Raw genomic sequence first — 24,685 nt, 5'->3', positions numbered from 1 at the left:
TTTAATTTCTTCCTTTCTGGTTTTGTTGTGAGAACAAATTCCACCGTAACAAAAAACTAGTTTTGTGTATCTCTGGTCCAGCCAAAACCATTTTCCAGTTCAGAGCTGCTAGAACAACCCCAAAGGCTCCTTATGCTTGCAGTGAGACCCTTGTATGCAGAGCATAAGAGCAGCTTATATGAATTGGAAATATCATGGGGAGTTTAGCGTGTGCTTTGAAAGGATCTTGAAGTTGTAGCTTTGTTGTTGATCTCAGAAGTCTCTAGTAAAGAATACAAAGAAAGTTTGCTATAATAATTTATGGTAATGGGGTAGTGTACCCCAGTAAGAACATATCTCAAAGTGTATTTGCAGTGCAGTCCTTGTTGAAGCCCCATGGATGAAGGCAATCTGTACAGAAAATATAGTCGTAAAGCTAAACATTCACCAAAAGGTGACCTTGAGAGTTTTGGTGTTGCATTTCCATTCATGAGGTAGAGAGAGGTTACAAAAGCAGAAGAGGCTTAAAAGGCCCTTGGCTGCTAAGGCTGTGAGTGCAGGTGGCTAAGAGCCTCCTGAACACCTATCTCAGTGTGCAGTTCCTCACCCTCCTCCTCTGCATTCAACACAAACACCCCAGTCTGCATTTTCTGTTTGGAATAATAATCCATAAAATACCCCAGGTATCATATCCAGCTGCTCTGCTGAGCCCAGCTATGTTGTCTGTGACCCTCCCAGGGCATCATTCACTCCAGTCGTTCACAGCTTGCCAAACCTTTTATTTCGTTTTTGTGACAGGGTTTATGGCTTCATTTCAGACATATGAGACCTCCCCAGGACTGACTGACTCATCCCTGAACAGTCTGAAAAGCAGCAGATAGGTCCCCCAGCTTGCTCGGCCGCAGCTCCAACATCTGACAATCACAAATTTGCATTATGGAGCAATTCTGCAATTGCAAAACAGGATGATGTCACACACTGAGCCATTGCCACAAATTGAAAGGATGCTTTGGGAAATTGGGCTCTGTGGAAGGGGGTAGTGGTGATGCCTTGGGACTGCAAAAACCCACAGTCCTCTTTCAGACCTAGGAGTGAGAAATGGCACAGTATCTTGAACGATGATCTGAGCTTTAAAAACTAATACAAAACTCATGCTGTCTCCATTTTTTAAAACTACTTGAAACATCATGTATCAAAGTAACTGGAAGCTAAGCTGAGGAAAAACCTTTTGTTTTTGCTAAGCAAATTCATTGCAGCTTAACTGGGAAAAGTTCGCTGGAACATTTTTCAGTGCGAGACTGTTGCCTAAATTTGTCACATTTCTTGAATGTGCTGTCAAGATGAAAAATGTCACCAGCAAATCAGCTGCAGGAATTCAGGAACATGGGAATTGGGTAGTTTTGGGGGGATTTTACCCTTTTTTTTTTTCGCAATGGGAGAAGGAGGTTTGTGTCAGCTCCTTCATAGTTTGAATTAGGAGCAGCAGGAACAGCTAAGACAAGCCTGGAGTCGGGAAGTGTGGGTACTGCTCTGGTTCTGTGGGAAGCAAAGGGGTTTATTTCAGAAGAACCAATATGACTATTTAATAACCTGTCTGTGTCTACCACCTAATATGTTAAGCTCACTCATCCCCAGCGGTGTCTGGGGATGCTCAAACCTGGTTTAGAGTCAGTGCTGTTCTTTGGTTATTACTTGGTGTTTAGTATTTGTCTTTGGCTCTTTCTGATTTCACCAGAAAAGAGCTTGGAAATTCACTCATGAAATCAAAGGAATTTTCATACTGACCTTCAGTGAGGGCAGGGACAATCTGGGTCTGCTGCAAACTCCTCTCCAGGGAAGAATCTGCTATAAATTGCAAAGTCCCATAGAATCCACTGAAGGGGAACTCTCAGAATGTTTTTCCCACCCCTGAAACTACTATATAAACTTGAGTATCCTGAACCCTGCATATTTGTGGTTTTCTCTTTGACAAGGCCCACTGAAAGAGAGAAAGATCTGCGCTAAAAATGAAAAATAACATATATATTTTTGAAATCATTGGTGGCTGTAAGAAATGAGCAGGTTACTCTGCAAGCCTTAGCTCTGTAGGATCAGATAGGATATTTACATGTAACTATTGGGATACTTTGGTTTTTTTACTGAAAGGCCATTTTCCTGTGAGGACCTCTGCCATTGCTGTTAGAGGGAAATCACATCAGGGCTGAGAGGGACAGAGGACCCCTCCGAGTAGAAGAGCAGATCCCATCTAGAAAGAGAAATCTGGCCATTTCAACAGGGACTTTGATCTGAGTGGAAGCAGCTGTATTCTGTAAATTGACTCTGAGAAAAACATCAGAAGAGTATTCTCCAATTATTCACTGAGCAGGAACTTTTCCTATTGCAGTAGCTATCATGCCTTTGACATAAAGCTGAGAGAGAATCATGTTATAAAGTTCAAGTATCCTATTTATATTAATTTTTTCAGATTTGTTTCTTCCACCTTCTGATTAAAATGTGTAGCCACTCTGATAGAGGTGCACTGCTGGAGCTTCTTCTTTCATATGAAGGTACTGATAATGTCAAGAAAACAAATGGAAGAGAAAAGCTGTCTGATTGAAAGTAAATACTTAGAGCAGTTTCAGCAGTCCTTTGGGCGGGAGCTAATATAAAGTTGCTTAGTAAATCAGTAAACAAGTTAAAATGTGCACAAAAAAGATAAAGAAGTAGAATACCATCTGAAATGAAGAGCTCCCAGGAAATAAATCAAACAATCAAATATGTGAGGAGCTGGGCAGAATCTCAATCCCCTGTGCTGCAGAAGGCAGACACAACTTTCCTCTCGCACTTCTGCGTCTCTGAAGTTATTGGTCATAGTTGTAACTATTTCGTAGATCTGTCAAGTCTTGCTTAACCTTTATGGCCAATGTACCTTGATGACAGTCTTTTCAGTGGAAGATTGAAGAGCATTTAAATCATTGCCATCGGCACTGTACCAGTAACTGCTACGAAGCTCGTGCCTAAGTTTGATACTTGTAAGTCAATAATAGATGGAAAAAATGATAATTATTTTAAGATAAGAGGTCAACTTGTCCAAGGTTCACAAAATGTATTTGTTTCACTGAACAGGTAAAACTGCAATAAAGCTACATCTCTAATAGAACTTGGACTTTTAAAAAAAGGCAAGAAATCTGTAGCTTAGTTTCTGTGGAAACTGAACACACAGAAACCCACTGTGCACCTTTGAGAAATCTGTAATAATGCTTAAGCTGCTACTGCCCCATTTTTTTGCATCCCTAGCAGAGTCTTATAGCTTGGATTGGGCTTATGCATATCTTTTGGGTTGTAGGAGGCATGTAGTGAGTCTTATTTCAAGTGTTTGAAGCTAGACGCTATTTTTTTCATATTTATCTTACTAGAAGATTCTCTCATTAATGGTCAAAGCATTATGATGGAAAAATGTTTGACATTCATGTGCTTATGAAGTGTTTGGAGATAGGATGATGCTCACTGTGAGGATACACATCTTCAGTACCACAGCAAAGTTTTACCTGGCTCCAAAGGACCTCTCCAGAACTGTGGCAGTTCAGGTTTTAAATAGATGACGTAGGTGTCTTGTTTGAAGACATATAGCCAGTGCTGTTGACCAACAGCTTTTTAAAACACGTGATTTTTCTTAGAAGTTAAGATAGACCAGGGGGAAAAAAAGGTTATAAACAAGGAATTGTCTGCGTGTGTATGGTCTTACCCAGGATGTGCTGAGCAGGTCAGGCCTTCCTTTGAAATTAGAGGAAAAGGCTGGGCCAATTTCCAGTCTTCTGGGGCTCACCTGCTCTACTGGTGAAAGTTGTGCTGGTGAATGCTCCCAACAGAAATACTGCTGCTCAGAAAGGCTGCTTAGGCACAGTTTTGCTGATAACATTTTTGCCCTCATGGTACCTCATTAGACAGGCAAAGAGAGTGGCATCCCTGCGACCGTGACCAGTTTGAGGAAATGTTGGCAGTGTTATACCCTTCCACACAGTCCCACTGCTCCCTTGTCACGGAGGCTGTGCTGTAGCGTGCAAGCACTGTATTTTGGATTTCATCCATTAAAAATCCTTCTCTGTAAAATCATTTGGGGTGTTCATTTCCTCCTTTGTGCCTTGTCAAAATCTGAGTGGTGGTTTGTTTTTCTCTGCTGTCAGTGTACTTCCTCTGTCTCTCACCGTGCAAGCAAAAGCGAAAGTGTTCAGCAGCTTGTCAAAAAAAGGCTTCACTCTGCTCTCTTGTACCCTGACCAACCCAAAGGGGATAGTGCCAGTCCCTGTGTGTGCCGTACTTGCGTCAGCTCTGCATCCAGTCTTGGTAGTGATTAGTGACCCCTGCACTCATCATATGCATCAGGAACTTTTTCTAAACCAGAGAATTAAACTTCTGTCAAGCACTATGTGAAGCAATCAGTGTGACTGGACAATTCTGCCTGGTTAGCCCATAAGTGTAGACAAGAATAAATAATGATTCGAGGCTGTTCAGTCAGCCATAACCACGCTCTGTTAGAGAGTCAACAAGACCAGGGACTGTGGCCAAAGCTTTTAACCACTAATCCAAACCAATTTCCTCTCTTTCTCAAATGCCCCACGATTTAAAAGCTTTTTGAACAAAGAATAAAAGTTTACAAAGTCCAACCTTTCTAACTGAGTTTAACAAAACTCTCACAGAAAGTAGAATTTGTGATGCAGTCACATTTTCTAAGTCAGTATGGCTTTGTCCATAAAATTGTATAAGGAATTTAAATTTTCCTGAATTGAGCTGAACTTAAAAATATTATAAATACCAATGCTCTTTTAGATCCAGAGATAGGGAAAGGAATTCCTTACCACTTGCTGTCCTTTTTATTCTTCTTGTATTTCAAGTACATAGATTATGTGTCAAAACTATGCTTAGACTATATAGGTGACCTGTATGTTCAACAAATCTTGCATTCAGAGAAGCAATTGGTATGGGACTGTCTTTTGTTTCTTCTGTGCTTAATCACAGATCATGAAGTGGTGTGTCTAAGGCCTTGAAAATTTATTCTGAACGTTTTTTATTCTTTAATATTGAGAACACAGATGTGACTATTGCAGCTTATCTTTCAGTTTTTCATGTCCTATTTATTTTTGCTGCACATCACTGTCATTGGGCCACATTGCTTTCTGTTTCATTTTCTTTCCTTTTTTTATTACTCAAAATGAATAGAAAAATTGAATTAAATTAATGTTTGTACTTACTACAAGGCACATCTTTCCTCCTGTTATCATACAGTTCCCAATTATGTTAATGGCATTTAATGAACTGGAAGCACTCAAGATAAGAATTTGGTTTCTATTATTAAGGAGAAAATATTTTGTCATAGAATAGCTAATTTGTAGAGGATAGTGGTCATTTTTATTTCCTTTATTAATGAAATGCCTGTAAACCAGTTTCACAAGCAAAAGGCTGACAAGCTATAGATTGTTTATGAAGCAAATTTTGAAACTCTATTTTCAGATTGTGTGTTTATTCAAGCAAAATAGTTATTTCTTTTTTTTAAAGAGTCAGTGATATCAACTTACCTGTTAGGCATAGCTTAATCAACAATCACATAATGAGATAAAATATGTTCAGTCAGAGAAATCTGCTTGTGCCTGCTGTTGCTTCTGACAGGAGCTCTGGGCAAGTTATATAGTACACCTGTATTTCATTGAATTGTCTAATTTTTCATCAGATATTAGCCAAAACATTTGCTAAATTCTTGCAAGAATTTAGTAAACATAAATAGAAAAGGAAAAGAAACTTCCAGGTAAGTAAAGGTATGTTTAAATGGGCAACAGTTTTCTGGATATACGTTTTTGGGAATGGAAACTATTCTTAAAATAGAAATTTGAGCTCATAGCTACGTAGCATTTCATGAATTCTCCTGAATTCTTGCTTTCTTTGCAGAAGTTTTCTGGCATAAAACCTCAGTTTATTAACATGTCCATCTTGTAATAGGAAAGACAGTTGCATTTGATAGTTACTTCTCTATTTTCATCCTATCTGTTTCAGAATTAATGCCAGTTCCACAGACCTGGGTACTGTGTTCTGACATGCAGCGTCTGGGTAATCACCACTCAGAGATAATCCCCTCTGCTTCAGGCCTTCCATTCCATAATATGCAGGATGACACAGAAATTGGTGGGTTTGCCGTTGTCAGGTTTTTATCCCCTCCTTTCTGATGACACGCTTTAACCCTCCTGTTATTTTAATGAGGTTTTAATTGTGTGTCCTGCCTCATCCACCCCCTGACCTCTCTGTTCTGGGCCACGGCTCTGCTTGGCTCCTGGCCACAGTGCCCTGGAGCTGGGTGGGCTGGGACAGAAGTAGGGCAGAGATTGTCACCTCCTCGTGGGCCAGGCACAACCAGAGCTGCTCTGCCTGTTGCACGTCAGGCTTTTTGTTTGCATGTCACCATAGCTTAGCTTCATGTTTTAGGTCTTTAGAAATGGTGGTGTGTTTAGCACTGATCAGATTAACGTGACAAAATTAATAAAGTACTTTAATACACAGGGTGAAGAGACTGAAGGGAATTGAAATTAGGGAGACAGAAGAACAAAGGCAGTTCTTAAATGAACATTTTTAGCAGTAGCTTAACATTATAAAGATTAATAGGAATTAATTTGCATGTATAATGCAATGTACAGAACACAATTCAAACTGACTACCAATTCTACAAATGCTATTATTGTAGAAGAAGAACTACATAAAATAGGCATATATGTTTTCTTCCCCTGGCCCAGTAAATGTGCATGACTAAAACTACAGCAAGTGCCAGTCCTTCCCAGATGTTCTAATGCCACGTGCCTTCATCTTGGACTATACAAGCACAACCATCCCACGTGTTGATTCTTGTGTGCAGCATTCTGATTTTACAGCAGATCAAAGCATACTTAATTATACATAATTATAACACCAATAATCAACATTTATGATAATGTTGAGCCAAAAGTAATTGATAATCCAGTGGTTGGTTGCTTAGGGAAGTAGGAATAAAAAAGTGTAGGGAAGAACCAAGGGGGAATACAGTAAGAACAGAAATGTTATGCAAGGTGGCTTAACTGAAAGAGTCTCCCAGCACATTAATGTGTAAGTTTCAGCCCAAAATACACAGGTCACTGAATAGGTTCAGCCTCTGTTTTTTCTGTTCCTTGGAGTATTCCCTGCTCATCTTTTGTCAGTGTAGAGTGCTGTAGGGATATAGCCATTATCTGCCCAGTTGCAATGTGTATTTATAGTGCTACAGGAAGGCATAGGTTTGGGGAACACAGAGTATAAGTCCAAATTGAGAGCTCTCCTAAAATCCATCAGCTAGGGCTAGGATTACCAAAACTAATATGGGATTTCCTGTATTGTGTGATTGAATCTTGGATGTTCAAAATCATAATAATAAATAGGGTGTTATTTACTGTCTTTCCCTAACATCTGCTATTTCCTTGTGTGTAGGCAAATAACACATCCTCAAGCTGCAAACTAAATGTATACATGATAAGAAATGTCACTTTGTGCCTTGTCCACTGTGGATGGTCACTGGGAAAGGGGAGGGAAAAATGCCTGAGAATCAAAGATAAGAATAAAGTCTTTAAAAAGGAGTAATTGCAACAGATAAGTGATGACACCTTTGCTCATCCCCACTCAAGCTGCGTGTTGTGGGTCATGCATTTGCTGTCTCAGTGGGCCCGAGGTACCATGTCATTTAGCCCAGTAGGTTGCACAGTTTTGCAGCAGCTGCAAGCTGCTGTCACTCCAGGAAGGCGAGGCAGGGGTGCTTGGGCCACAGGGCTGCTGTGCACAGAGAGCAAATCTGGAATTTCCAGGATGGGTGCCCACAGCGTGTCCGTATAAAGCCCGCTGGAGAGCGAGCAGTGGGCCTGCCTTTGTTTGTGTCTGGCCATCTGTGGTTGTGTGCCCTTGCAACAATACCCCACTTGCAGTTTGTCCTTTCCACACGGCTGCCTACTGATTCCAGACACTACCAGATAATGCAGCAGGGGAAGCTGGTCTTTACAACCCGCTAAGGCTCTCTCCAAACCCAGGCTTTGTGCGATGTCTGCACTGAAGTCTAAGACCAGTGGGAAACCAGGGGAATGAAGATTCTAATTGTGAAATAAAATTTGGGGGGGGGGTGTGGTAGTTTAAAGAAAGTAAAGAAAGAGAGTAAAATTGCATTTTAGAGTTTTCAGAGCTCCCGTTCCTTGTCCTGTCCTGTAACCAGGGTCACTCTCCTGAGTGCCGATCAGCTTGGGAGTTGCTCACTGTCACCAAGTGCAGTGGTGGGAGAGTTATAATGTTTCTCAGGGTGCACTCTGAAGCCCTGCTTTAATTCTGCACATGGAGATAGCAGGAGTTGCCTCTGCTTCCAGTCTGTACCTTTTCCAAAGGAAATGTAAAAGAGAGAATATTGTGTGCAGTTCTAGATGCTGTGAAGAGGTTTGTTATGTGTGTGCAGGGACAAGTTTGTGTAGTGCAACAGGAAGGATCTTTCAACAGCCTCAAGATTTAGTTTCTATAGTTTCCATATTGAATGAGAGCTCTGAAAATGAGCCAAGGATGGTGCTTCCCTGAGGAGTGGTCTGGAAATGAGGTAGCATGGATGGTTTTGGCACATGGCAGCTTTTTCCTGCTGGCAGTGCACAGACTTCTGAGTGAAGTAACCATGTTCTTTAATATGCTGAAGTTTCCAACATTAATTTTAGTTGTAGAAATTATGCTGACTGATTCTTACTGTAAAAATTACCTTCAAATTCCAGTTTTGGACAGTGAAGAGGGTGCTGAATCTTTACTGTGGAAATGAACAAGCTCGTGTTCACTTCCTGTATGTTTGGAGTTCATTTTTAAGTAAATCCAACAGACAAGTTCATTATCTGAAATACTGGCACTCTTGGAACAAGTATCTGCCTTCAGTAAATGCCTTTTGTTATTTTGGCTGCCTATATCAGTGTGTGTGGTCTAGATTAAAACATTGGCTCAACTCAGAATCTGGGTTTTACTGTGCAGCCAGCAAAATAATCTAGAAAAATTACTTGGTTTTAAATAATTATTTATTGACCTTTTTTCTGTAGTCCATCTATGTCACCAAATACCCCAGTGCACTCTTGATCAAAGACCTACATCCTCCTCCTGCAGGAAGGTAGATTTACTGGCTTGGTGGGTCCCTTTCATTTCTAGCTTCTGTAACCCTCTGTCTTCACAAGGTGCTCCAGAGCTTGTGCACTGGCATCATCTGCCTTGTTACCTTGGGTGAAGGGTTGCATAAAGATGTTACATAAAAAGCAGCAGAAGAGAAGCTGGACACACTCTCAGGAACCTTCTAGCTGACAAAACAAGATGGCTCATAGGGCAAGAGGTGTGCAGATGTGTCCTAAAGGACAGCTAGTTAGGAGCTAGGCCACGGTAAAGTGCTGGGTTTTGGTGCTCTTTGTGTCAAAAAATGACTGATTTTGGAGGGGGGATAGTGAATAGAGTTCATCCTAAGGCTCAGATAACGTTCCAATATCATGAAGCACCATCCAGGGGCATTGGAGTGTCTACAGAGACATTTAGTATCACAGAGATCACTGTTTAGACAGGTGCAGGCTGCTGCTCTTGTTTGAAGTTACTGTGTGTTTGCTTGCCTTTCAACTGCATTCATTGTTCTGTGATGCAGTTCAGTGTTTATAGATAAAAGCTTCTTTGAGCAAAATTTCCTTTTGTGTCATCGGGATAAACGTCCACAGGGCCAGGAGTCCCCTGTCTTCAGCCTCCATGTACAGCAGCACTTGGAGTGGTGATCCTGTCACACTCAGATGGCATAGCTGGGGCCTCAGTTTTAATTTTTTGCATTATTTATCATCTCAGAGAACATCTGGGTGTTCTGCAGGTAGCATGCTGCCCTCGGCTGTTTTCTGCACTGGAATAAGGAATCCCCCAAATCCAGGCAAATACAGAATCGGTGGATTGATCCAAGTTTGATCACACCATTAAGGGTAGCCTGTCATTTACAAAAAAGGTTTGAGATTGATTTGTTTGCTGCAGCTGGAAACCTTCATTTCATTACGCAAATTATTTCTCTGAAAGCTGCTAAGAAGGATTGTAGTCTATAATTAGAATAATACCCCACAGGATTACGTTCACAAATGTAATTATATAATCATTTAGAACTAAATTGTGCCATGAAACTACAGAGTTTTTCAAAATGGTACTAGCATTTCTGGAGGCTTGTTTTTAAGATTGCCATTTCCTGTGGTAATGCAGTTGCCACAGGACAATTAGAAAGATTTTCAGTTCAACTGAGAGCTCTTTCCTCCTTTCCCTATCAATAGTTCGAGATTAATCAAGATTGGGGGTTATGTTCAAATGTCTGCTATGACTCAGAACCAGCAAGTGGCAGTGAAATCAGATGAAGCTTTCAGTATTGAAGGTGAGGTGGTGTAAACTGGAGAGTGTCTGTTGGAAGCCCACAGTGGAAGGCTGCTTTGGTACTTCAGTGTGTCATTCAGGAGTAGGCAGTGAGGTGGTGGAATTGTTCTTCAGGGACTCTCAGAGCTCCGTGGCAGGGAGGCTGTGAGCTGCATTAGTGTCCACGCTGCTTGGAGCAGAGAACAGCGAAAGGGGGAGGAATTCCTCGCTGTGTAGAGGCAGCCTGGCTGTACAGCCTCCCTTTGCAGTGTGCTGTTATGGAGTGGTGCAGAGTGTACTGTCCCTGTACTCCCTGCAGCCTCAGGACAGCCTGCCTTTGGCTTCACAGTGATGTGGATGTGAATGTGATGAACTCTTTCCATACATGAACCTGTGAGAATGTGTTGGTGCCATTCAAGGATGAACATTGTAACAGAAATATTTTGCACTAAATTAGTTGTACTGGCTCTTCTTCCTGAGATGATGAATCGTAAATATGAAATAGAGCAGTTTTTGCTTTTCTTCTTTAGGTCTGTAAAGCCTTTTTTATTGGCTTTACACTGTTGATATGACATGAAGTTGCATCCTCTTTTACTGTTTCCTCACCATGCCTGGTCTCTTGCACAAACAAAACTGTACCAGAGGGTTTGTTTAGTGTAGCAGAGTGTACTAAAACTCCAGAAATAAGAGCAGTACATTTCCTAGTTTTATTAAGAATTCATCCACTGTCCTTTCAGGTTGCAAACCCCTGGTTAGCAAGTCAATGGGCAATAGCAGGGTAAACTAATGAGGTACTGTGATATTTGCAACATGAGAAAGGCAAATATTTCACCAAGCTCTCCAATTATCTCTGGTAGCCTCGTACACTTCTAATGAGCACAGGATAATCAGCCTATCTCTTCCAGTGTGTTAATGAGAGCCACTTAAAATTCTCCGGGATTCCTGTGGAGAACTGATGTATGGACCCAAAAGGATAAATAAAGAGGTAGTGCAATTGCTGCTTCAAGGGCTGCACTACTATCCCCAGGGCTGGCTGTGTCTCTGCCTGTGTTGTGTCTTGTTGATGCCTTTATTGTATGCAAACTAAAGAGGTAGTAATTTTGGAATTGCAAGGGTGCTTGAGCAGCAGCATCATCTGGCTGCTGGGAGACTACAAAATCATGCTCCTCAAAGACAGCTTCTCCTAACAAGATGTTCAGTTGCCAGCTCACATCTCAAGCAGTGCAACTGGGCAAGAAATAGGATGTCAGAAAATGCAAACCTGCAAACACCAGCAATTAATGGCTGGGCTTTTACCATCCTATCCCATGTCAAGGAGAACAGGAGGATCTCAGGAAGCAAGGATGGCATGATGGCATCTGCTCTGGGAGGCAGTAGCATTTCCCATAACCTCCCATGGAAAGGAATGTCCAGGACAAGACATGGAGCTGTAGAAATAGGAAGCATAGGAAAAGTGAGTGGAGTGGTAGGAAGAGCTAGATGTCTTCTGTTTTACCATATAACCTTACACCCTGGGGACTAAAAATTAAGTGGGTTTTTTGTTGTTGTGGTGGTGGTTTCTTTGGTTTTTTTTTTTGTTTGTGTGTGGGGGGGGTTTTTTGCTTGTTTTTTTTGTTTGGTTTGGGGTTTTTGTTTATTTGTTTGTTTGTGGTTTTTTTGCTTTGAAATTGTTTGCTTCTGATCAGCAACAGTAGCTGTATTTACTTGAGCTGTTTTTTTTTTTAAAGGACAGGAAAAATTGTTACACAAATAGATTTTGCCTATGATGTTGGAATGTGCAAATTTGTTATTACTCAACAGAAACTTGGAAAGAGAATTTGAGAACTTTCTCCAATCCAAAAGTCTCTGTCATAATGAAACCCCTTTACAAGCAGATGTTTACAGGGGGGAAAAAAAAATCAGTCATTTAAAAAATGTAAACTGACAGCCAGTATCCTTTCTAATTCCTTAATCTGCAGCTGTGCTGGATTCAAACGTGCACTTTTGGATGCTCAGGAGATTCATAGTGAGGGATGGTCTTCCCCCTGTGGTACCTCCTTGCCTTGAAGTTACACCACAGGGCTGTATCTGCTCCCCCCTCAGTTCAGGAAGGATACTGAGGTGCTGGAGCAGATCCAGAGAAGAGCAACCAGGCTGGTGAAGGGACTTGAGCACAAGTCCTATGAGGAGAGGCTGAGGGAGCTGGGGTTGTTTAGCCTGGAGAAGAGAAAGCTCAGGGGAGACCTCATCACTCTCTACAACTACCTGAGAGGAGGTTGTAGCCAGGTGGGGATTGGTCTCTTCTCCCAGGCAGCTCTCAGTAAGACAAGAAGGCATGGTCTCAAACTCTGCCAGGGGAGGTTTAGGTTGGATATTAGGAAGAAATTCTTTACAGAGAGGGTAATCAGGCATTGGAATGGGCTGCCCAGGGAGGTGGAGGATTCTTCATCCCTGGAGGTTTTTAAGAAAAAACTGGATGTGGCACTGAGTGTCATAGTCTAGTAACTGTGGTGGTAGTGGATCCATGGTTGGACTTGATGGTCTCAGAGTTCCTTTCCAACCCATCTGATTCTATGATTCTATGAACTCATACTATGAGGTTTTGTAGCACAGATCTAATCCCACTAACACAGTTCAGCTGGATGACAAAGCACTGCAAGTCTGTTGTTCCTGTGTGAGAATCAAAATTGTGCAGCTGAGTTTTTAATAAATGCCTTTTCTTGTATGTAATTAGCAACAACTGCCTTGAACCGGGAGGCTGAACTGACACATCACTCCTGTTGCACAGTCAGTAAGTGGCTGGTGTGAGGTTTGGATGGCACTGGAGCTTTCACTGCACAGCAATACCAGCCCAGTACCCTCCTGTCTGTCCCTGCTGGCTGAGTGGAGCCCTGGGAATTTCAGTTCTCACAAAGCACCAAGAATATAAAAATTCTGTCTAGTGTACAAGTAAAAAGCTTTATCCAGGAATGCAGCAGCTCCAGGATTTGCTGCTGATAGAGTTCAAAGCTGAGAAGCAGTCAGAGAGAGCTGAGTGCCATGAGGCAGCAGCTCAAAGGGCTGGCATTTGGAGCCAGCAAGGGCAGCAAACTGGGGACAATAAGGAGAAAAATAAATATTAATATGAGTGAAGTGTTGTGCCTGTGTATAAAACCTCAGTTGTAATCTTGTGATACCTTTTCTTATGGCTTATGATGACATTAGGCTCTCTAGGCTCTCTAAAGGTTTATTATGTGCAGCTGGATGTACATTAGTCTATTTATTAGTCATCACAAGGTTGTTGACATTATTTCCACAGTGCTTTTACATTAAGGGCTTACTGAAATGCTAGATTTATGTTAGGCTACCAAAGTAATTTCCTCATATCAAGACAGCTTAGAAATACTGGGACCTAAGCTGTTGCTGTAATGAATTTTCTGCCTCTCATAGGGATATTTATCCAATCTGTTCTGTAAACAGAGAAATTAGTTCAGACTTGTGCAAATGCTTTAATTACACTTAACTGGATTAATGGCTGAACTCTGAGGAAATGTTGTTTCTTTAGGCAAAACAGTTTGACCAGGTCAACAATGTATTTTTAAATTCAGCCTGGAGCCTCTGGAAGGAGGGCCTGTATTAGCTGGGCTGCTGATGAAGCAGTTGCTGGCCCTGGGCAATTGGGTTGGGATGTGAGGATCTGTGACATGAAGGGCTGTTTGGATTTGGAGTTCGTGCCATCTCCTGTCTCTGAGCTCACTTCTCTTGGACAGAAGTTAGTCCTTGGAACCTGATCCAAATTGTGGCAGTTTCACAGCCTCTTTCTTTCCACGTGAGTGAACGATTGGCTCCAAAGGTTTTTATGGTGAATATTTGCCAATCAATTATCTAAAGGTGAATGCAGCAAATCATGTTAAAGGCCTCAGGTCTGGTTTCCTTGACTGTATTGTGTCATCTTGAGCAGCTTGCTCAGAAATTCGATAACTTTTGGAGAAATGCCCAATTTTTTGTTTCTTTGGTGGCTCTTGCATGCTGTTCCCCTTAGAGCAACCTCAGCTATGTCCTGAGTGAATCATGTGTCTCCCTGTGCACTGGAGATGGACTCCAGGCAGCCCATCCCAGACACAGCTCCCTGCATCTTCCAAAAAGCACTTTGGCCCTGAGAAGGACTGGATTTCTAATCCCACCTTGTTCTAGGCTCTTCATTAAATTGCTACAGCCCGGCTTCCTGCTCAACATGCTCCTTTCGGTGTTGTGGTGAAGCACTTCTGTTTCATTTTTCACCTTACTGAAACTAAGGACGTATTAAGACAGGGGTGCAGGTCCCACTGTGGAGCCAGGAAGAAACAGCGACAACTTTAAATGCTTCTTGATTCTTTTTATCCCCCCAGGAGCTCAGCACCCTCCTGGTCTCCCTGTGCTCTCAAGTGCTCCCTCTCTCAGTGAGAGCCTGTGTGAGCCCTGGGCAGAAACTTGTTCATTAATGCTGACAGTAAACCCTCAGTGTGAAGGAGCCACCTCCTTTCTTATTGCATAAAAGCTAAACTTGCTGATTGTGGTCCAGGGACTCGTGGACATAAGGAAAATGACACCTTGAAATTGCACTCTTTCTCACCTTCTCAGGGTTCTTTGCAGAGGAGATTTCTGTGCTTTCCACAGATATGCAAAATGTCAGCACTGTCACTTATGTGCTCTACAATTTACTTGTCAAATGGGAATGCTCAGATTCCTTTTCCTCTTCTCCACTTCTACACCACTGCAGCTCCCCCTCTTTCAGCCCTTTAGCCATTTAAAGGTAACAGCTCAGCTTCCACTTTTAGTTGCCACTATCTGAATCAGAAATCCTGGAGAGCTGTGCAGTTTCTCTGGTTTGCTGGAGTTCCTGAGACCAGATTACCTTCTAAGCCACAGCTGCAGCATGAAAGTCTTCATGGCATATTTCAGCAGTGTCTTTGAAATAAATTCTAATTAACTATCTGATAAAAATGTGTTTGTTGTAAATATTATGCTCACAGGTACTTTTCAGGCATAGAAAACTGGAAGAACTAAGAAAGTGGTTGTATGACAGAGGATGAAAAAAATGTGCACATACAGGGCAGACCTATCTCTTGCAGTGTCTGCAAAGCTGTGCTCAGTAAAACGTGCAATTTCAGTACATGAACATACCCACTTCCATACAAAGATGAGTGCTGACTTTGACCACTAAAAAGAAAACAAAAAAATTATTTATTTTTCTGAATATGGTAAAGATACTGTGGCTACAAGAACATCTGTGACCTCTGGTCTGTTTAAGGTTTGAAATAGCTCAATGCACAGAAAAGGGAAAGACCAGGATTGCCAGAACCTTCCAGAAGGGAATTTGCCCATAACCAAAGTGTGGCATGGCATTGAATACCTCACCCCACCCCACAGATAGAGCTGGGCTAAACTGAATCTGTAAATTCCGCATATGTCAATTCCGTGTAATTTAGAGTTCACTGCAAGTTGGCCCCGAGTCTCTTTTGATTTAAAATATTCCTGATTTGCTGTGGTTCACCTCAGGAGAGGGAGTCTTCCCCAGCTTTTTAATATTAACAGTGAGTGGAAATGCCATCAGCATTTATCATTCAAACTTTGCTGAATACATTACACTGCAGATTTCATTGCTCCTTCTGCAGAACGGGAGAGAGGGAATTGTGTTAAATCCTCCACGGTTGTGCCAGGAGGCTCCTACTGCTCCTGCTGCCAGGAGCAGTTCTCCCCAGGAGCAGAGTCCATTGCACTGCCCCTGCAGAGCCCTGCATGGCTCGAGAGCCTGGGCTGGTGCTGGGAGGATGCCCAAGGTCACCTCTGTGTGTGACCTGTGCTACTGAGCAGGGGTTTGGGAAACAGGCCTGTGTTTCCTAGAGCTCCTCTTTTAGTATTTTGAACAGCATTGTAGTGTTGGGGAGGGGGTGGGCCTTCAGCAGGGGGAACAGTAGCAGAATTTGGCTATTTCCACAGTCAGCACCCAGGCACAGCCCTGCCACTGTGGTGCACAGGGAGAGCAGGTTTGTCTGTCATACAACTCATTGAAAGGGGGGCTTATTCTGCTTTCTTCTATGTCCCCAGAATCAGGAGCAAGTCAAAGGGACTGCACTGGCACTGACTGGTCAGAGCAGAGTCACTTGCTTTGCTTCTTGTCCTGGTGCTGGTGATGGGGAAAGGCTTACAAGTAAAATCTCATTTCAGACAAGTAGAGAATTTCTCAGCACTTGTTTGGGTTTAGAAAGTGTAATCACTTGTGTTATTACCATAAAACAAATACCTGGAAGGTTTTGCCAGTTTTTAATATGCTACTGACAGCTATACCAGAAAATGGTGTTAGTAAGAAATAACACACAAAAAAATAAAAGTCCCTGCTCCCCATTTGCACAGAGGCAGCAACAGAAAAAGCTAAGTATCAGTTTTTAGAGCAAAATTGCTATTTGTTGATGAATCAGTTTTATGCATATAAACAGTGTTTGGGGATTTTGCTCCCATGCATGTTTATTTATGAAATGGAAAGCAAGCAGAAATTTTGAGTAGTCCCATGGTACAACCCAGAACTGAAATGTAAAGATAGAATGAAAAAGCCAGTGATGCTAATAATAGAAATGCAAGGTCTCTGAGGGTGCACACGATCAGTGAGGAATGCCAGGGCTGTTGTAATCAGGAAAGAAAGGATTCTTCTGCTTCACTTCTCCCTAAAAATTCAGGAAAGCTTTTAATTTGTTTTAAACTTGTGCTTCACAAAGTCTGGTGGCAGTCGTGACCTGAAGGAGCAGTGCAGAAACAAACCACAGACACAGCAGCTCTGAATGTTTGGGGGCAGAGTGAATAGGCAGGTTTTGGCTTGATGACACCCAGGGGCAGCTGGCAAATGTATTCCTTCTAGGTTGGCTTTGACATTTCCAGCCTACAAAAGGCAGAGGGGTAGCCTATCTAAGATAGAATACTATGACTTCCCTTAACTGATGACATGAACAGGGAAAATGTCCTGCATCTCAGCAGCAAACCAGCACAAATTCAATGAAGCTCCCCCAAGAGGCACATTTCACCTTCCCTTGTCCCCTCACTGTTGGGCTAAGATCCTTTCATCATATTTATTTCAAATTCCAGTGGCTTGTGTGTAGTCTCACATCGTACAGCTTTGCCACTGGAATTGTTTCTGTGGTTGTTTGTCTGTCTGGCAGCATTAATGCCTTTTTAAGCTTAGTTTCCTCTCCTCTCCCTCTGTTCCTGTTAGTTCTTCAAGCAGTCTGCCATGTGTCCCCTCCAGAAGTGTCATAAGCATCTTAGCACGCTAAGCCTGAATGGATGGTTGCTCCTGCTTCATCGAGTGGAGGAGGAGATGACAGAGCCCCTCTTTGCAATCCTATTACATCCTTGTGCTTTTCTAGTAAAGAGCAGGCGATGGTGGTGAGTTGGCCACGAACAGTGTTGTGCAGGACATCTCCACAGTCGTGATTTAACACTATCCTTCAGCAGATATAAGCCACTAAAGCTTTCAGCAAAGTTGTAAGGCTTAACCAGAAGCACTTGGAAACAAGATAAAAGCTTAAGCATTTCCTCATCTCCCATTTGAACCCGGAGATATGTGTGTACTGACCTTTGCTATGGCTGGAATCAGTGTGTGGTGAGAATCGCTCTGTAATTTAGTGTACAAGGAGTGCAGTCTGACTCATCTCGGAGAGAACATTTTGTCTGCCACTCAGAGCCCAGGGCAGCTAAGTGTATTGTTTGTCTATAAATAAAAACACCTAATGAAAATGGCGTTCTAGTCAGGGAAAGCAGGCATATTTGATCCACGTGGTTGTTTTGCCCCCAAAATACAGAAATTGAGGAACTGTGAAGTGGTTCTCGGTTATCCAGGTCTACCATTCACCAGCTCCTGCTGTTGCCTCAATCACACTGAGGCAAAGAGAAGTGTGCTGTGCAGCTCCATGAATGTTTCACACCAATTATTTCCCTTTTGTGGGCACCTCTGGAGGGTGTTGAAGCTCCCTTTGTTGGAAGATGTTGGGCTGTTGTTCCACCAAGGAATCCTGGCTGTGTAAAGTTGCTTGTGTTTTTTCCTTGGTCGTTTTGCAAAGGTTACAGCTTTATCCCTCTCCTGAGAGAAAATGAAGGTCTGTTCACCTTTACAAGGTATGTTACTAAATAAGGGATTTTAAATAAATCTTGTATGGTTTTGGTTCTCTTGCCCATATTGTCACTGAGCACTGAATTTTGTCCCTAATGGGGCCACACATTTCTGTCTAAGCAGGACTAACAGAGCAGTCTAAAATTTTTTAAAATATTTTGAAGTGTCCTGATGCCATGTATCTTCATACAGTTACTGGAGTTCAGCCTTAACAAAAGATGGAAAATCTCTTTGTAATCAGTCACCATCCACACAGAAGGGAATAAATTGGCTGATTAGATTGTTCTCATTATTGGGGTATGACCACTAGTGAGAGAAGCAAAACCTGGGCCAGACTGGGCTGTCTTCTGTAACTCTCACTTAGGTAACTGTGCTGCATGTGAAATCAGTGTGGCAGGTGTGTGGTGTTCCTGGCATTAGACAGTCTGCAAGGGGTCTGAGAGCAGCAGGGCAGAAAATATGGAATGATGTGCCATTACGTAGGCAGTGGCAGGCTCAGCAGCCAGCTCTGGTGTGATTTGCACTCTATAGCTGGACTCTCCAGGTTTAGTAACTTTTGGTAGCAGCATTCACGATCATCTGTTGCCTGCAAGTCCTTGGCTTTTCCATCAGGGGAAATATATTGGACTAGTCAGGTTGTCTTCTCTGACACCTGTCAGTTTAAATTGTATGACCTTTTAGTGAGCTCTGAACCTCACCTGTCGAAGCCAATTTAATCATGTGTCTTTGTAAGGCTTCCCAATTCCAGAGTTCTTTCAGCTGAGAAAACTAATTGAAAAAAGTTGGCAAATGCTTCACTTAAGAGTAAGTAAACTTGGAGGAGAAATATATCTTCTTCTGCATGGATTTTCCTGTTTGTTAAACTTAACTTCCTTCAGATGACTTCTGCCGAAAATGTTCGCTCCTAAAGCAGCCCTTTATCTTTCCTAGCTCTGCATTTGACTGGTGCTCAGAGGCCAAGACCTGTGGAAAGTAATTAAATTAAATCTTTTTTCCTAATTGGATTGAGTCACTGCAGTTGTTGTCCATTTACTTCAGACTTCTCAACATAGAAGTAACTATTTCCTCTTGGATTTCGAGTCTCCTGTTTCAATCACAGCACCAATATGCTATATTTTACCTGCTCATCCTGGTAGTTCGTGTTTGCTTTTCCAGAATTAATTGGCAGTATTCATATTTCTCATACTGATGAGAGATGATCCCTCTTATTGTCTTTTGTTTAAAAACTTCATAAAACTTCCTCAGGTCTTGTTTTATTTACCATAACCATGTCTCACTCTTTGGGGCATTTGGCTTGTTACTTGCTGTAGTGGTAGCACAGAGGGAGGCTATAACCTCCTTCCAGGTAGTTGTGAACTTGTTTTGCTCCCTTTCATCACTTCAGCTTTCCCAGGGAATCCTCCTTCCCTACTTTCAGAGTCGCCAGTCCCAGTTCAGGTCATTTAAAGTCACTGCACATTTATCAAACGTAAACGGTGCAATTCAAGTTTAGCATAATTGAGACAAGAGGGGGTTATTCATCAATTGCTGATGGTATCACCAGGCCAACAAGTGCCCCTGGAAATGCTTATGAAATCATTTGCCTGACTCCCTCAGGAGTCAGAAAATTTCCAACTCTAAATAAAAATCCTGTGTTATGTCTCAGGAGCATGTGTTGCTCATCCCCTGCCTCTGTTACAGGCTGGGCACACAGAAGAAAAAGTGTTCAGAGAACACATATTAAAACCAGGGCAGAAATATCCCTATTTTAGCTGACCTTTTAAGAAAAGTGAAGATTCCCATTTGCAAGAGTCCTAAAGTTGAGGGACCCAAATGTATGTTGTGGAGGAAAAATAGGGGAGAGAGGTAATCAACACAGTTCTTAATTTATTTTTTTTTAAGTGAAGAAAAAAGCTGTTCTCAGCATCTACTGCAGAGTGGCCTTGTTATCTTCGGGGTTGAGCACTTTGGGAGGGGGAAAAGGCTTATCCATCCTGGTCTGCATTCACAGTGTTCCTGGTATTCCTGCCTGCATCAAAGCATCAGTTCTCAGTTATGGGATGGAGTTATCAACAGTGCCCAAAGCAGGAGGTAACTAGAGACAAGGAACACGCTTGTCCACAGTGAGTTTTCCTATGTTTTGATTTTTTATTTTTCCATTGCAGAGCAGAGATGAGCCTGGTAATTCAGAGAACAGTGCAAGGAACACATCAGGGGAAGGCAGTGACATCTCTTCTAGCAGGAGAAATAGATTCAATGTACATCATCCAACCTAAATTTTCCAACTTGTCTCTGTACAGCAGAAAGAACCTGAGCATGTAAATCCCCTCATAATGCAATCTGAATCTTGGAGTCCTTGTTTCATAATTTATCAGATCACATTTTGACTTGCAAGAAATGTCCACATGGTGAGAGTGGGAGAGCTGCAGCTGCCTTGGCTTGCAGCGCTTGTGATTTCACTCCATCAGCGATCACTCAGGAGCCACTCAGCAAAGTGAATAAGAAAAGGTCTAGTGTAATTGACAGTAAAAGGCCTCTGAATTGAGTTACTCCTGCTTTTCCTTTTAAGGTTTCTGATTAGAGTGCAATTGCTGCTCAGGAGCAGTCTTCAACAAAACCACCATTTTGCATCATATATGTATTTTTGGTTTTCTGCTGCCAATGTTAGCCAGGAGCAGCTCAGTGATTTCATGCACTCGGTGCTGCATATGCCCCTCCTGTTTGTAATTAAGCAGTTATTTCACAGTTCCAAGTGCTCCTCTGGCTTTACTTTAGCAGAAAATATGGCTGTTGACTTAGAATGCGTTGATAGCAACAAATAGGATAAGGTTATAATTTGTCAGCTGGTGTTCACTGGGCACAGGAATTGTTTCAACTGTCTGAGAGATTTCACACAAAGTTCAGGAGCCAAATGCACAATGGGCAGTGCCCCAGACAGGCAGCACATCACTGTGCTAGTGCAAGTACCCCAGCAAAAAGCTTAGATGCAATTAAAGAAGGGGCTGTGCCACAACAGAGTGACAGTGAAGGACAAAGACATGTCGGGCTGGGAGAGACACTGAAACTCCGGCAGTTCACCTGCACTTACAGCATATGCCCTTATGTGGATTTCAGGCAAAGCACAGTAAAAGTTTCTTTTACAGCAGAGGCATTCAAGTAGAATGAATAAAGAAGATAAATTGTCTTTTAGAAGGGTGGGAGGGTTTCCAATATGCATAACAACCTTTATGGTTTTATGTCAAGCAGTAGTTGGGGGGGGGGAAGAGTTCTCTGCTACGGGATCTTTCCTGAAAGGATATGATAAATGATTAAGGTGCACAGAAAGCTTCAATAGTATATATGTGAAAAGTTCTCCCTGCAAGGGTTCATTGTAAAACAAATGTGCTGCTTTAAGGATAATGGCATGGTATTATTTATGTAGACAGTTCCAGCAGTTCCCAAAGAGAAGTAAATGCTGTAATCATACCCATAAAGGCCTGCCTGCTTGCTTGCACATTATTTGGCATTAATTTTAGTACAGAATAATTATCAAAGGAACATTTGGATTTATTATCTGTAAAGGCAATTTTAAATGAGGTATGAATTCAATACAGTAAGTGTTCTCTCAGCAGTGTGAATCCAAAATAGAGTCGTTGTCTTTCACCCGCTAAGTCAAGCTGTGCTTGGGCATATGGAGATTTTCATAATATATTCTATTCAAGAATTAGAAAGCTGTAAATATTTGTGAAAGCGATAATCAGCAACTGCTTCTGAGAGCAGCAGCAATGTACTGAAAGATTTTTGAAATGAATCCCTAAAGTTAGTGATCCTGCTTTGGATGCTGAATCCTGGCTTGGTTTAAGGTCTTTTTTGGGAGAGTGTGAGGCAGGAGAGTGAGGTGCTAAAACGCTGAGAGCAAGGTTGTGAGACGAGAGCCTGAGTTAACACTTCTCAGTACCATGATCACCTGCAGTGAAATGTTCACCTAAAGTTCCAGTGCTGCCATTTCTCAGCTTCTAAAAGTAAATGGCTTAGGAGATGGTACAAGCCATCTGTAGTGCTGCAGACCATGGGTTTTATTGGGCTATTTTTGTTCTCACTGGACTTAACTCTGCTCCTGGTTTGCTAGATGGCAGAGAAAAGAAGTGTCCTTTTCCATCTGCCCGAGACAAGTATTTTATTTTGCTCTTCAGGATTGAAATGTGCTTTATGCCCTCATCACCTCAAGGCTTGACAGTGCTGTAATGGGCACTGTATGGAGCTAAGCAGAAAAGCATCATTCAATAATCAAGTTAAATCACCCCCCTTTTTGATTCTTTTTGATTAGAATAAGCCAGCAGAAGCATAACTTACCTTTATTTCGTACTCTAGTGCTTACACAGGAAACCCATGTCATTGAGTAAATACTGCAGGTATTTCCAAGTACCTTTTAGGTGAAATTTCCACAATTGCTTCTCTTTCAGTGATCTCCTGGAAGTGGGAAGAGCTCTTAGAGAGAGCCAGTGGAGCTTGCTGTGGTCTTTCTCCTGTCACTGTCTTTCAGTTCACGAGTGTGGCTGGTTTTGAAGACCCAATAGTCTTCTGTCTGTACTACTGTTTCATTTATTTAATTATCTATATATTAATTTAATAGGGATGGTAGATAGTCTGGGCTGGCAGATATTATCCCATAAGGGTGAAAAGGGCCTGAGGGAAGTTTGCAGAGAGGATAAAGGAAACTGATACTTAGACAGCTTCTGGGGTGGAAATACAAGAGCAATAGAAAAGCTTAAGAGAGACAGATGAGGCAGAGAGAGAATGAGAATGGCACTGTGTCAGGAAGGAGAACAGGATTCGCAGCACCATAAAAAAAAGGAAAGTAGTAGAGCAGCTTTTCACGTGGTGTAACACGGGGCTGCAACCCTTCTGATTTTCACTGGCTGAGGATCCCTCTCACTCCTTGCACAGGGGCTGCTGGGCTTGGGCAGCTGAAAAATGTCCTGCTGCTCAGTGAGCAGCTGCACCGATGCAGAAGTTACAGGGGGGTGTCCAGTCACCAGCACTGTGCTGGAGGTCAAAATTAGATGATCATAATTTTCCCCTCTGGCTTTAAAATCTATTAACAGCTATTTTACAACACTGATCATTTATCACCGCACTGCAGACTCCAAGACCAGGACCACCATGATATACTTCACAGTTAATTTATTTCCATTAGTTCACAGCTAAACTTCATTTAAAAGAATTTCTAAAAATTGGATTATAAAAGAGAAAACCTAGAGACTTTCCAATGTAGAACTATCTGGGGGGAGAAAAAAAGGTATTTCTAGAGCTGTGAGTTGGTGTGGGGTCTCGGATGCAGATGTTTGAGACTGGGTTGTGGCACTGATACCCTGTGCCCCATGTTTCCCAGGAAATTATAAGGAAGATTAACAATTGTAGGCAGACATCTGCTTAAGGCTGGTTCACTATGGCTCTCTCCATGGCTGAAGCTTTGCTAATGAAACACCTTTTACAGCAAGGACTGAGATATACTTTAATTATTTTCTATTTGTCCTTCTAATGGGTAATAGTAACTGTTCCTGAAAACAAAGCATGTCCTGCTGCTTCTGCAAACCTGTCAGAGCTGACACACACCCTGTCCCTCAGTCTGCATCATCCCAGGTGAATGGAGACAGAAATGGGCTCTGCTGATGAAAATGGGAGAAAGCTGACTTGCTCTGCCCCTGGTGCAGAGAGGGAATGGAGGCAGAGGACAAAAGGAGCAACTGCTTGTACCATTTTTCCTCTCTGTTTTACAGAATTGCTCCCTTTCTTCTCTTTTTACCTTTTCTCCTGTCAGGACCTTGCCACAGCACACGGAAAAAGGGATCCTTGGGAAGTGGCCTGGTCACTTCTGCAGAAGTTCGTCTCCAAGAGTTTCTTCAAGCCCATGTGCTTCCAGAAACCAGGTGGTTTTAGCTGAAGCTTAAATATCACCATACATTCCCAGGACACAACTGTCCCACAGAAGGATGAGGAAGTTCTTCTGATGATATAGGAGAGGGTTGACATTGTTTTTGCACTTGTGTACATTACATTTTTTGTCCTGAGAACTTAATCTTCTATGTTAAATTAAGACAAATAATCCTCTTGTCGCTATAAAAATAATTACCATAACTTTTTGAAAAGAGCATAGGAAATAAAAGGGTTTTTTAACCCCCAAAACCAACAGCTTTTCTTTCCAGCATTATTTTAATGATTAAAACCATGTTAGATTTAAAGCTGCAATTAAGATGAAAG

Source organism: Myiozetetes cayanensis, unplaced genomic scaffold (genome assembly GCF_022539395.1).
Source record: "Myiozetetes cayanensis isolate MyiCay16 unplaced genomic scaffold, myiCay2020 scf16, whole genome shotgun sequence".
NCBI classification, from domain to species: Eukaryota; Metazoa; Chordata; class Aves; order Passeriformes; family Tyrannidae; genus Myiozetetes; species Myiozetetes cayanensis.
Note: the sequence above shows the minus strand (reverse complement) of the source record.